The following is a 14,466-nucleotide window of genomic DNA, read 5'->3' as shown; positions in this document are numbered from 1 at the left end:
ATCTAAAAAAAAAAAAAAAAGAAATCTGATTGCCGATAGCTAGGCATCTGCCTTTAGCATGGCATGATGAGACAGACATGTGTCTTATTAAGGCATGGGATGATGAGACATTTGCCTTATTTGGGCATAGCTGGATCATTTGCCTGCCTGGGATTGGCTGAAGTTCAGCTGTGATTGGATGATATCTGTTTGTTGCAAAAGTAAATTCCTAACTTAGGTTTTTGTTACAGACTAGCGTTGTGGTTTTTATTTGTTTGTTATTTGAAAAGTCAGAGATCTATCTTCCATCCGCTGGCTCACTTCCCAGATGCCCACAATAGCCAGGACTGGGCCAGGCCAAAGCCTCAGGAGCCTGGAACTCCATCTTCGTCTTCCATATGGGTGACAGGGACCCAGTACTTGAGCCGTGACCTGCTGCCTCCCACGATGCAAGAGCAGGAAGCGAGATCAGAAGCGGAGTAGTCAGAACTTGAACTAGAATTCTGATATTGGATGCAAGCATCCCAAGCATGAGTTAACTCATAGTAGCCCCATCCCCAGGTGTGGTTTTATAAAATAGGGACTCCTACATACAGAGACAACCTCAGGCCAATAACCTGCTTATTTAATATAACAAAACTAATATAGAAATGGTGAGGATAAGATGTGGCAAATAGGGCTCAAGAAAATGTTGCATGTATAGTAATTGTCTCCATCTTTGAGTCTAGTCTACAAGCTTTCTTAAAATAATAATACCATCAGAAAGATTTTTTTTGTGAACTTTAACAACTCAAAAGATGGCTCTGTAGAACTTGGTTCTTTTCCTCTTCCTGTTCTGCTGTAGGGTATTGGTTTTTGCCATCATGGGAAGTAACAGTTTCATTGCCTCTTATTTCCCACCATGAAGAAAAGCACTGCAGTTCGAATAAGGTGTAGCTATATTCTGTTGTTTGAAATTTAAGAGATTTAAATGTTTACTCTATTTTTGCATACAATGAAATAAAAAATGAATATTAATGGTTTTCCATATAGTTGATCACAATTGTGTAAAACTGTCATTCTAGTATTTCTGAAAGAGATTAACTTTTTTATGAATAAACATTCTAAATTAAATTTCAGAGGTCACATTTTCTCATTAATACATAACGGAAAGGCAAGTTTTAAAATTAAAATCAATTTAAGTAAACAGGATAATCTTTAAATGTTTTCTCATGTATATGTAGTACCACTCCCATTTCCCTCTCCAACTGAATTTAAAGACTGTTTAAGGGGGCCAGCGCTGTGGCGCAGCGAGGTAAAGCCTGCAGTGCCGGCATCCCATATGGATGTGGGATCGAGACTTGGCTGCTCCACTTCCGATCCAGCTCCCTGCTAATGCACTTGGGAAAGCAGCAGAAGATAGCCCAAGTACTTGGGCCCTTGCCACCCATGTGGGAGGCCCAGGTGAAGCTCCTGTGTCCTGGCTTTGGCCTGGCCCAGCCCTGGTCATTGTGGCCATTTAGGGAGTGAACCAACAGATGCAAGATCTCTGTCTGTCTGTCTAACACTGCCTTTCAAATAAATAAATAAATCTTTATAATAAAAAAAAAGTTTGTTTCTTTCCTTCCTTCTCACCTTAGCCCCATTCCCTTTTCCATTGTACCATACAAAGTTGGCTCTCCAAAGTTAATTTCAAAGTATGAGTACAATATAATGTTTTTGTGTTTCTCAAGTATCATTAAAATTCTGCTAGCAAAAGGAGACCAGAATGTGCTAGCCCAAATATGCCAATTTGGCATAAAAATTATTTCGAGGAGCAGAAGGTATGGGAGCAGGAGAAGCACTGAAAACAGGACAAGTTGCCTTTTTGTAAGGCAAATTGACTTCTGTAGAGGAAGTCTCCAGTTCTAAGAGTGTTTCCCTCACTGTACCAGGAAGAGAACAGATAAATAAACAAATCCCAGAGACTCATATCTGTGGAGAAGGCACCAACTTCAAAACAGATTTTACTCTTGTTTACCATGCTTTTTGACCTTTCTGTAACTTGCTTCCCCAACATCTCTTAGGTAAAAGAGGCTGTAAGCCTGAGTTCTAGGCTACCTCCTTCCTGGAGGATTCTCCTTTCCTGGAAATCGCCCATGTATACATAAGGTATACATGATGATAAACTTCTGTTTTGTTCTTTTTTTTTAAAGATTTATTTATTTATTTGAAAGTTGAGTTACACATAGAGAGGAGGGGCAGAGAGAGAGAGGTCGTCCATCCGATGGTTCACTCCCCAATTGGCTGCAACAGCCAGAGCTGCGCCAATCCAAAGCCAGGAGCCAGGAGCTTCTTCCAGGTCTCCCACGGGGATGCAGGGGCCCAAGGACTCGGGCCATCCTCTACTGTCCTCCCAGGCCATAGCAGAGCTGGATCGGAAGTGAAGCAGCCGGGTCTCAAACCGGCACTCATATGGGATGTCAGCACTTCAGGCCAGGGCATTAACCCACTGCGCCACAGCACCGGCCCCCTCTGTTTTGTTCTTGTTTTTTTTTTTTGTTTTCTTACAGAGCTAGCAGCTAATCACTCAGCAAGGTAGAGGGAGGATTTTTTCCTTCCTTACATCATCAACAATGGGAAATTCAAAGTTTTAAAGCATATTTGAGGAATATGTTCTAATGAATAGAGAAGTGGGACTTGGAACAGAACAATGAGCTTATACAATACCCAAATAACTTCTGGGACACAACCAGCCACATGGAATGTTGAGTAATGCTCAGTTAAATGGGAACTATTCAATCAGATTACATTTAGCCACTGATTAATGTCACTTGAGACATGTCCTTTTTAATGAAAAGAATGAACAGTCCACAAAGATCACATTATGTTAATATATTGCAAAGGTCTGTTAAATATAATAGGTACTTCTTTTTTCAGCTTTAAAAGAATTTCTTTTTGCTGCTGTTAGTGACAGTCAAATAGATGACATTTTAAGGAACCATTTTTATAATAAAATGCTGGGGCCTTATTAACAGCAATCAGTTTACTTAATGGAACCTGAAGGCTTATGAATGAAGAGGTGAAGTAATTCTGTTAATTGAAATAAAGATTTTTAGAGAAATTTAGTTCAACTTCCTTTGGTATACTTCTTGCCCCCTCATTCCCATTATTTAAAAAAGTCATTTAAAATTCAAATATGAATATAGCCTCCTTTAACACTGAAACAGGGGCCTGCACTGTGATACAGTGGGTTAAAGCCCTGGCCTGCAGCATCGGCATCCCATACAGATGCTGGTTTGAGTCCTGTCTGCTCCGCCTCTGATCCAGCTCCCTGCTAATGTGCCTGGGAAAGCAGTGGAAAATGGCCTAAATCCTTGGGCCTCAATACTGAGGTGGGAGACCCAGAAGAAACTCCTGGCTTCAGATTAGCTCAGCTCTGGCCATTGAGGCCTTTTGGGGAGTGAACCAGCAGGTGGAAGATCTCTCTGTCTGTCTTTACCTATCTCTTTAACTCTCTAACTTTCAAATAAGTAAAATAAATCTTTTTTTTTAAAAAAAAGACCGAAATATTAATAACTCAGCAGGAGCTGGGGAAAGGAAAATGAGTGGGAAATTTCCCTTGGATTTCTAAGTATGTAGAGTAGTGCTTGTGTACATTTCTGTTTCTGTTTAATATGGAACTTTCTCCAACTGTGGATGAATATCTTCTTTTTCTTGATGGAAAGAGGTAGGTCTTCCCCTCTCTCCTAAAAGGATTCTCTCTCTGCTTAAGATTTTCCCCTGTCTTATTGGGAGACAGGATTGCTTTTTTTTTTTTTTTTTTTTTTTTTTGACAGGCATAGTGGATAGTGAGAGACAGAGAGAGAAAGGTCTTCCTTTTTGCCGTTGGTTCACCCTCCAATGGCCGCTGCGGCTGGCGCATCTCGCTGATCCGAAGCCAGGAGCCAGGTGCTTCTCCTGGTCTCCCATGCGGTGCAGGGCCCAAGGTCTTGGGCCATCCTCCACTGCCTTCCCGGGCCATAGCAGAGAGCTGGCCTGGAAGAGGGGCAACCGGGATAGAATCCAGCACCCCAACCAGGACTAGAACCCGGTGTGCTGGCGCCACAAGGCGGAGGATTAACCTGTTGAGCCACAGCGCCGGCTAGGATTGCTTTCAATTATAGAATTTCTCATAGTAAACTTTAAGTATTTAGTTGTTTTTTTTTTTTTTTTTAAAGATAAGATTTATTTATTTATTTATTTGAGAGAGAGAGTCGGAGAGAGATGTCTTCTACCTGCTGGTTCACTCCCCAAATGGCTGCAAAGACCAGAGCTGGGCCGATCCGAAGCCAGGAGCCAGCAGGCCTTGGCAGGGCCTGACTAAATGGTTTCATGGACCTTATAGGACCTATAGGCCAATGTTCCACATCTATGTATCTTTCTTGCTTGAGTGTATGATAGAAAGTATTGGTTGTGTTTAACTTTTATGAAACATAATTTAAACATCATAATCTTGTGACACATGTACAAAGAATTCATAGATAAATATGAGTATTGGGGTAATATGCTCATAGAGGCAAAAACCTTGAGTATGAATGTAAGAGATATACATTTTTAAGAGTCATTTCAAATTTATGTTTTAATATATTATGTTGTATTTCTACTTCCTGGCTTTTCAAATTAGAACTAGAATTGTACCTCTAAGAATGATAGACTATTAATACCTAAATAAGATAAATATTTTTCCTTCAATTATTTGTTATTTTTGTCTATAAGATGAATTATATTCATCTAAGAAGATAGAAATATGTTTGGTGCTGATCTTTGTGTTATTCATCTATTAAAGTACATTAATATCATAACATGAATTAGTGTACAATATTAGCTCATTGTGAGAAGCATAACAAAAAGTCTGTTTTTACTGCATGGCTTGCTACTGTATCTGTTAACCGGATGCATGTGGTCATGGAGCTATGTGGTAAAACTTAGTTTATAGTTATGACATTTTTATACTATAGTGAAAACATATGCAGAAAATCTATTTGAATTACTAGCAAAAACATACACCTAATTCAAAGCACTGCCTGTAATCCTGAGTGATGGTGAGAGATCACTCTCACTCATTTTCTGGTACCATAGTGTAGGGTTCATTCCAAGCAGGCGCTTACTCCTCTCTGATTAGAATTTAAACCCATGACTTTTTGTCAGCCTTAGTCACATTACCACATTGCAAGGTTTTTTAAGTTTGTTGTTTTCTCAACTATGGTTTTCAATTCTGGTTACTTTGAAACATTTGCTTTTTAAGCAAATTAAGTTGTTTATGTAGTCTAGTACTGTTATGTTGGGGAGTTGACTAATCTTGCAATTACTATAAATCATTAGTGGTTGACTATGTCTTAAATTAATTATCTTTATATTTTCGAAAGATTTAATTGTTCTTTTAAAATAATTATAATTACATATTTTTTAAAAATCTTAAATAGAGCTATGCCAGCTCTTTTCTCCTATTGGAATAATCTGAAAATTCATCAAGCTCTCCTGTTAATTAAAAAGAAAAGTCTTAGATTGCTTAATTCTTACCTATAAGGATGCCAAAAATATAAATATGTTGCTTGTTTAAATGTAACAGAGTATAACTTTGAGTGCATTCTTGCTCCATTTTTGTTCAGGTATTAATGCTTGTCTGTATTAGCATTCTTCATAGTAGATAATATTACCATGCAAATGTTGCAGTTGATTTCTCTACAATGTTGCAGTGGGTTCGTTTCTGAGAAGAGCAGCGTGGTGGGGGCAAGAGGTGCGGAGTCAACACACAGACCCCGGGAGTCCGGTGAGAGCAGGCTTGAGGCAAGCAGCCTGCAGATTCGTTTATTACAGTTGGTACAACAGCTTATATAGCCAAGACCAGCCAATCTGGTCAAGGGGCGGTCCATACCCCAACCAATCACACAGCCTGTTGCCAGGCAGTTTCCACAGCCATCCAATCACAGCCTGTCGCCAGGCAGTTTCAAATCCATCCAATCACAGCCTGTCGCCAGGCAGTTTCCAGAGCCATCCAATCACAGCCTGTTGCTAGGCAGTTTCAAAGCCATTCCTGACTAACTGACGCTCGCTTGCCAGTGGCCACCTTGGCATGGCCTTCTCATTCCACTACATTTCCCCCTTTTCATTTATTTTTGAGCAACGGGAGGCATGATTCTTGGCCATACCATTGTTGACCCCGTTTCCATGTGGTCTCCGTACGCAGCTGTGCCTGTCTTAGGTTGTCCCCCAGGGGATCTTACCCGTCATTGACTAACCAGCGCTCAAATCGAGAGACCACAGGATTGCTTGCTCAGATAGGGGTAGGAATGAGGAATAATGGTTATCAGGAATGGCATGACCACACACAGGCTGTGGGCCATTGGAGTGGCTGACCAGAGCTAGTGGGGTACACAATGGTAACAGATGTGGCTTTGGGCAGTTTCTCAGGGTAGGATGATAGGGCAGGTGCATCTGCTAACAAGGCGGAGTCTCGGTCTTGTTCAGCTGGTTCTGGTTGGCTGTCAGTTGCAGGCTTGATGTTTCTGGCTGGTACCCAAATGGGCTGTTCTGCATTCTCTGGAAAGACACAAGCATATCCTCGACCCTTGGTTAGCAGAAGCCTTTTTACAGGCGTTGGAATCCAGGGCCTGAATTTTGCGTACACTTCGACATTAGCAGCAAACACGCTGATGGCATGGGATCTAGCAGCTGTCCTGAGATATTGGGGTGCCCGAGGACTGCCACAAATGTGGGGATCCTCACTGGGTGCAGATGGGATGACATTGCATGAGTTATTGTGTAAAGGTCCTCTTAGTTCATCCCACCGGTATGTGGGGGGTGGCTGACGAGGCATTGCTACCTTGTTTGCTACGTTGTTTTTTTCACTGTTGGAGTTCTCTCTCCCTACGTCTTCAACCGTTGTCTGTGAGACAGGGACCTGGAGTGTCAGGCTCCTATCACTCACAGATTCACTATCTTTGATAATCTGCACAGGATTCTGAGAGGGGGGTATCTTTCCCATGTCTGAGCGCTTAAGAGCGGCACGATACGCCAACTCTAGCCAAAGGAAAGACACGTACAGCACTGCTGCCATAACAAAGCAAATTCCTAGCACCTCAACTGTGGATGGCATTTTGTGGGAGGTTTCCCTATGCTAGACAAACAGATAGTGGTGTATCAGATCGTATGTATGTCCTGTGCTTAGTGGGGGACTTCCTTGATTCGTTAGGTCAAGGCCGTATGCCCACATGGTGTCTCCGGAGCGTCACCTCTCTCGAGTGAGGGAAGATGACTTGGTTCCGAATTCTGGGATGATCAGTCCCTTATGTGAATTCGCCGGGCGAACCGAAAGTAAAAGGAGGAGCCGAGAAGCGACGTACGCTTCAGGGCGGTGTGTGCTAACCTGGGGTCACTTAGACCGAGGACAAGGACAAGGAAAGGGGCGTAGGAGGGGGTTCTGTGCTCACCCTCACAGAACCGAACAGCACACCAAACACCGAGGGGCCTACTTGCCGAAATCCAGGGGGGACCTCGCGGAGTCCGACACGCTGTTTCTTTCTCAGTCACGTTGGCGCGCCAGATGTTGCAGTTGATTTCTCTACAATGTAGCAGTGGGTTCGTTTCTGAGAAGAGCAGCGTGGTGGGGGCAAGAGGCGCGGAGTCAACACACAGACCCCGGGAGTCCGGTGAGAGCAGGCTTGAGGCGAGCAGCCTGCAGACTCGTTTATTACAGTTGGTACAACAGCTTATATAGCCAAGACCAGCCAATCTGGTCAAGGGGCGGTCCATACCCCAACCAATCACAGCCTGTTGCCAGGCTGGGCTGATGCCAGGAGTGGAAACTCCATCCAGGTCTGCCATGTGAGTGGCAGAGATTCAATTATTTGAGCCATCACTGCTGTCTCACAGGTTCTGCATTATCAGGAAGCTGGAAACAGGAGCTACAACAGAGAATTAAACCTAGGGACTCCAGTGTGGGATGCGAATATATGAACAGATGTCTTACCCCTAAGCTAAATGCCCACTCTAATTATTATTATTTATTTTGTTTTAAGATTTATTTGTTTGAAAGCCAGAGTTATAGAGACAGAGACAGAGGGAGAGAGAGAGAGAGATGGCCACAAGTCAGCCTGGGCCACACCAAAGCCAGAAGCCAAGAGCTTCTTCCAGGTCTCCCACATGGGTTATAGGGGACCAAACACTTGGGCCATCTTCTGTTTTTCCCAAGCCTTTATCAGGGAGCAGCAGGGATAGATACCAGTACCCATATGGTGTGCCAGCATTGCAGGTGGAGGTTTTACCTGCTGGGACATAGCGCTGGCCCCTAATTATTATTATTTATTTTCATTATATTTGTAAGAGCAGTTTGAAAGAGCAAGAAATAGATGGGGAGAAATCTTCCCATCTGCTTGTTCATTCCCCAAATGCTGTGCACAGCCAGGGCCAGGCCAGGCCAAAGCCCAGAGCCCATAACTCAGAGTCTCCCACATAGGCAGCAGTTGTCTCCTAGGGTACACATTAGCAGGAAGCTGGATCAGAAACAGAATAGCCAGTGCTCAAACTATGTACTTTGATACCGGATACAGGGATACAGGCATCCAGAGCGGCAACTTAGTTGCTGTGCCAAGTGTGTATCTCATGTCCAATGATTTTTAATTGAGCTATTTCTAACTGAATATTAAAAATGTAGAAATCATTTAAGCTCTTTGGTTGTAATGATGGTGATATGGTGAAAAGGGGCCCAATTCAGAATACATTTTGAAGTTAGAACTGTCAAGATGGGTTCATAGATAAGATTATGAAGTAAGAAGGAAAGAAGATAATGCTGAGATTTGACCTGAGCAGCTGTGTGAATGCTGATGTTTACTGAGATGGAGAAAAGGAAGGAGGAATGCATTGAGGAGAAATTGAGATTTACTTTTGAAATGTGAAGGTTCAGACACTAAGCATTCGGGTAGAGATGTTAAATAGACAGCTCAGTCTAGAGAACTCATAGGTGGGGAAAAAAGTTGAGTCATTACTATTGTGGTAGTGTTTCAAATCCTGTAGCTAGAGAGATAACCAGGGGAATGAATGTAGACAGGACAGAGTGTAGGTGGAGTAGGATGGCCTGTGATCACTGTGGCAGGTCAATGTTTTGATGTCATGGAGAAGAGAAAGGGCAACTATTGATATACAAGAAAACCAAGAAAATATGGTGTTTTGAAGTCAACTGGTGTTGCATAGAACAGAGAGTGATCAACTCCATCAGATGCTACTGAGATATCCAATGAGATAGGAAGTGATATTTGACTACCAAGTTTGGTAGACTGCAGGGAGTGTATTTGAGGAGAGTTAGGAATTGGAATAAAGTATAAAACTTGGAGAATGAATTTGTATATACATCAGTAAATACAATCAAACTTGAAGGCTTTGAAACCTTTTTGGGTTAGCAAAGGAGCATCAGGTAAGGTTAGTGTTGAAATAGGATTTAACATTAAATTTCAGAAGTTTCAGGGGAGATGTCTCTTACAAACAACCTGTCCTTTGACATAAGATACAAAAATTAGTTAAGAACCTACCACAAAAATCCTACACTCATTCAGCATGGATGAGCGTTTATATTCTCACTATTTCCAAGAGAAGGGGCTTGAATATTCCCAGCTATCACCTTTATTGAAAGGCTTTATGATTGACTGTTAATGACACCTGTGTCAGTGATCTCTTATTCTGAAAGCTTTGTTCGTAATTTTTTTTTTTTTACTAGAACCTCAAGGTCTTTTATTTCATTCGTTTTACTGGCCAAGGCTGCAACAAAATGCTCATATTGTGTAATATAAAATAGAACTGTATTGGTGAATCCAAGATCTAAAGTTTCTTCATGAAAGAATATGGTGTTTATAAATATCTTTCTCTGTGGAGTCCAGGAGAGGGAGAGGCCTCCGTAGAGAAGTTGGTCTCTGAAGTCATTCTTCTCTACAGGAATGAGGGTTTCAGAGGATGAAATGAGAAGGACAAGCACAGAGGAATTGCCAAGCATAGATACTGGAGGCTACAGGTCTGAAGGGGCTTATATTGTGTGGTGCTGAAGGATATAGGTCTGGTTCTAATTGAAAATAAAGCCTCTGATTGAAAGCTTCTGGTTCTAATTGAAAAATAAGCTTTTAATCCAGTTTAACTGCTGATGCACACCCTAGGAGGCAGCAGTTGATGACTCAAATACTTGGGCCCCTGTCACCCATGTGGGAGACTGGATGGAGTTTCAAGCTCCTGGTATTGGCTTGGCCCAGCCCTGGCTGTTGCAGGCATTTGATCAATAGGTGGAAGACAGTGCTGGGTTGCTTGTGCATGTGTGCTTGCGCGCGCTTGCTCGCTCTCATTTTTTCAAACATAAGTGATACATAGGAAAAAAAAACTGAATACTTATCAAATTAGCTCTGTGTCTCTGGGGAAAAAATAACAAGACTAGAATTGGTGGTTGTGGTCAGACTTTACTTTTTTTTTTTTTTTTAAAGATTTATTTGGATGGCAGAGTTAGAAAGTGAGAGACCACAGAAAGAAACAGCTTTACTCCCCACGTGGCTGAGTTGCCAGGAGTGGACCAGGCTGAAGCCAGGAATAGGAGCCAGCCACTCCATCTGGATCTGCCACATGGGTGGCAGGGGCCAAAGTACTTGAGTGATCTGCTGCTGCCCTCCCAGGCACATTGACAAGGAGCTGGATTGGGAGTGGAGTGGCTGGGGCTCAAATCAGCACTCATACGGGATGTTCATAGCATTACAGGGGCAGCTTAATCTGCCGCACTACTACAGCGACAGCATCCAGACTTTGCCTGCGTATGTAAACTTGTAATAGAGGGGAATGTGGCAGTGTGCTGCTTGTGGAATTTGGAGGTAATCAGAAGGTGGGGGATTGCCGCGGACCAACTCTCACGGAGTCAGCAGACCGAGGGAGAACAAGGGCGAAGGCTCTAGGAGGAAAGAAATCGGCGAGGGGAATGACAGACACACTACTTTGAGTATGCTGCTGCGTTTATTTGCTGCAAAGCATAAGCTTTTATACCGCTTTTACACGGAACTTGGCAAAGCAAATACAGGCTTCAAGGAAAAGAAATTATGATTACAATCATTAATCAGCAGAACATTCTAATTCATATGTGAGACAATAGTGGTTTCGGTTTTTCAATTTACATGTGCCGTGAGATTTGTTCTTACACTTTTATGAAAGGTCACACAGAGTTCATCTTTTAACTTAAAGATAATTCTCCTTTTATAAATTTCTTGATCATTTCATCCCAACCTCCTCTCACACGCACTAATTCGCTACCTGAATAATCACTAGAGGGGGTAAATATTTTCCCGCTTGCAGGGCCCACCGAGGACGAGTCCACCACCGCCCACTAATTAGATATTGTTCATATCCTTTTGGCAAAGTTCTCTTGGGAATCTTTGCTAATTCTTGCTCTCTTTTGGAATCTTTTTGGGCGTGCACATTTCCTAATAACATCTCCAAGTGGGCTTCTGCCGTGCCATCTCCTTCATCAAAGCTAAGCAGCTCTAGCTGCTCCGTGGGATCAAGCAATGTTCCCAGAGTGTCATTTGAGGTCAATGCCCAGGCTACATTGTACACAGCCTGGATGAATGGCGGCGCCCACAAGGATATGTTCCCGAAGGTAAAATTTATTGAATCCTGGTGTCTCACCTGTACCCCACTTGACTGCACATAGCACAATGAAAAAGCACTGCTAAAATTAACAAAAGCAACAGCAAGGAAAGTTCTCTGAGCCAAGCTGGCAGTTTCCTGCCTCTCCTTGCACCAGGGGTCATGACGACCGCTGACTGCATGGGAACCGCCTGGGGCTTCACTCCGCGGAGCACTGACCCCAACCCTCCAGCCCGAGGGTCCCAACATGGCAGCATTTTTGCTACGCAGATGGGACAGCTGTGGGCGTAGCAGTGGATAGCTAGAGGGGTTGTAGTAGAGGAAGACTCAGCCAGTGGAGACTTGGAGATCTGCCTACTAGGCCACTCTGCACTGAGGCAGCTCTTTTTGAGTTCTGATACTTTAACAGAACGTAATCTGAAAACTGCCCAACCTGCCTAACCTTTCGTTCAAAGTTCTTGGCAACAAATTCCTGAATTCTAGTAACTTACACTGAAATATAAAGCAAGGGTTCTTAAACTAATAAAATAAATTATTAATATGTCTTATTTTTATGAGCATTGTAAGATTTCATATAGTCTCAAAGTATATACAGTCTAATTGGGGTTACTTTTGTCAGTTGACTATGTCCTAATGCATAAATACTCATATTTATCTATACAGAGTAGAGTATTTTTGTCAGCTTTTTGTTACTATAATGAAATACCTGGGCAAGCTACTTAGGAAGGAAAGAAGTTGATTTTGGCTTATGATTCTGGAGTCCAAGATTGGGCAGACATTTGATTTGGCCTCCGATGAGGGTAGTGGGTGGCACATGTGGAGGAAGAATCATGTGGTGAACCAGGCAGCAGAGAGAAAGGCTGGATCCCACATCCCACATAGGCTTTTTTTTTTTTTTTTTTTTTTTTGACAGAATTAGTGAGAGAGTGAGACAGAGAGAAAGGTCTTCCTTCCGTTGGTTCACCCCCCAAATGGCCGCCACGGCCAGAGCTACACCGATCCAAATCCAAGCCAGGTGTTTCCTCCTGGTCTCCCATGAGGGTGCAGGGCCCAAGGACTTCGGCCATCCTCCACTGCCTTCCCGGGCCACAGCAGAGAGCTGGACTGGAAGAGGAGCAACCGGGACTAGAACCCAGTGCCCATATGGGATGCCGGCGCCACAGGTGGAGGATTAACCAAGTGAGCCACGGCACCCCCCCCCCACACACACACACAGACACACACACATAGGCTTTCTAACCAACCCTCTCATGAAGATTTCATTCCAGCCAGGGGCACATTCCCAGTGGCCTAAGAATGTTCCACAAGGCTACTCCTAAATACCGTAATTGGATTAAATTTCTATTCTTTCGGTATCATTAACTTACATGACTTCGAGATTTAAATGTGTGCATGAGTTTGGGAAACAAATCATGTTCAAAGCATAGCACAGAGTCTATGTTGTGGATATCATTTATAAATATTGATAATAGAGGATGTGCATAGTGACTAAAGAGTGGTACTAATTTCTGTGTTCATGGAAATAACCTTTTAAATTGTAAGCTAGTATACATAACTTAAAGTTTGTAAGGAATTGCCTGTGTTTCTGAGTATTTTAATAAAAGGCTTAAAAGTTTTATGAACTTACAAATGGCTGAACTGAGTGTAAAATAGTTGAAGAGCTTGGGGAATTTAGAAGAATTAGCTAGAAATAATGTACTTTCTAGTTAAACAACATTTATAGAACTCGTATTAACTATGTGGCATTGTTCCAAATACTTTGTTTTAATTCATTTAATTCTGCAGTGTCAAAGATAAAGTAAAAACTGATTTTAAAAAGGTTAAGAATGAGAAAATAAACAAGTTTTGAGTGATGTTAATAGAAAATTTGTTGCAATGTTAGCAACTAGTATAAACTTGGATGCTTTCATCATGTGGGTGTCCTTCATTATATCTTATTCAAATATTCTGGTGTTCAGAGACAACTCTTTTTTTTTTTTAAGGATTTATTTATTAATCTGAAAGCAGAGTTTTATGTTACAATGTTAGCAGCTAGTATAAACTTGGATGCTTTGTCATCATGTGGGTGCCTTTCATCACATCTTATTCAAATATTCTGGTATTCAGAGACAACTTTTTTTTTTTTAAGGGTTTGTTTATTAATCTGAAAGCAGAGTTAGAGAGAGAAGGAGAATTGGAGAGAGAGCTTCCATCTGTCGGTTAACTCCCCAACTGGCTGCAAAGGCCAGGGCTGAGGTGGATCAGAGCCAAAAGCTTCTTCCTTGTTTCCAGTGGGTACAGGGCCTAAGATCTTGGGCCATCTTCTGCTGCTTTTCCAGGCACATTAGCAGAGAGCTGGATCAGAAGTGGAACAGCTGGGATTCGAACCAGTGCCTGTGTGGGTTGCTGGCACAGAAGCACCACAATGGTAGCCCCCAAAGACACCTCTTATATTTGCCCATGTCAGTAGCATTCAGCAATTTTAGACAGAGACTTTTAGCCAGTTATTTTTTCCAAAACTTAAATGTTTAATAACCAGTTCTTAAGAGTTGTATAGTTGGTCCTGTAAGATGTTGGCATCTGAGGAAAATGATGTTGCTGATTTTGGTAAAATATGTTAATATTCAGAACTGGATGCAATGCCATCATCCCCTAAGGGTGCCAGTTCAAGTCCTGGCTGTCCCATTTTCAATCCTGGTCTCTGCTAATGGCCTGAGAAAGCAGTGGAAGATGGCCCAAGTACCTGGGCCCCTGACACTCACTCAGGAGACCTGGATGAAGCTCCTGGCTCCTGGCTTCTGGATGTTGTAGCCATCTGAGGAGCGAAGCAATAGGTAGAAGATTTTCTCTCTCTCTCTTTTTCTCTCTGTTCCCACCTTCTCCCTGTAACTCTGCCTTTCAAAT

The 14,466-nt window shown here is 42.5% G+C and overlaps 1 protein-coding gene across 2 annotated transcripts in view; it reads left to right on the top strand.

Annotated features, from left to right (window-relative positions):
* Nucleotides 1-14,466, top strand: part of HIBCH (3-hydroxyisobutyryl-CoA hydrolase) — a 116,080-nt gene that overhangs the window by 48,937 nt on the left and 52,677 nt on the right. The gene's annotated exons all lie outside the window — the stretch shown is intronic.

This window comes from Lepus europaeus, chromosome 1, assembly GCF_033115175.1.
Source record: "Lepus europaeus isolate LE1 chromosome 1, mLepTim1.pri, whole genome shotgun sequence".
Classification (NCBI taxonomy): Eukaryota; Metazoa; Chordata; class Mammalia; order Lagomorpha; family Leporidae; genus Lepus; species Lepus europaeus.
Note: the sequence above shows the minus strand (reverse complement) of the source record. Positions and strands in the feature narration are given on the sequence as shown.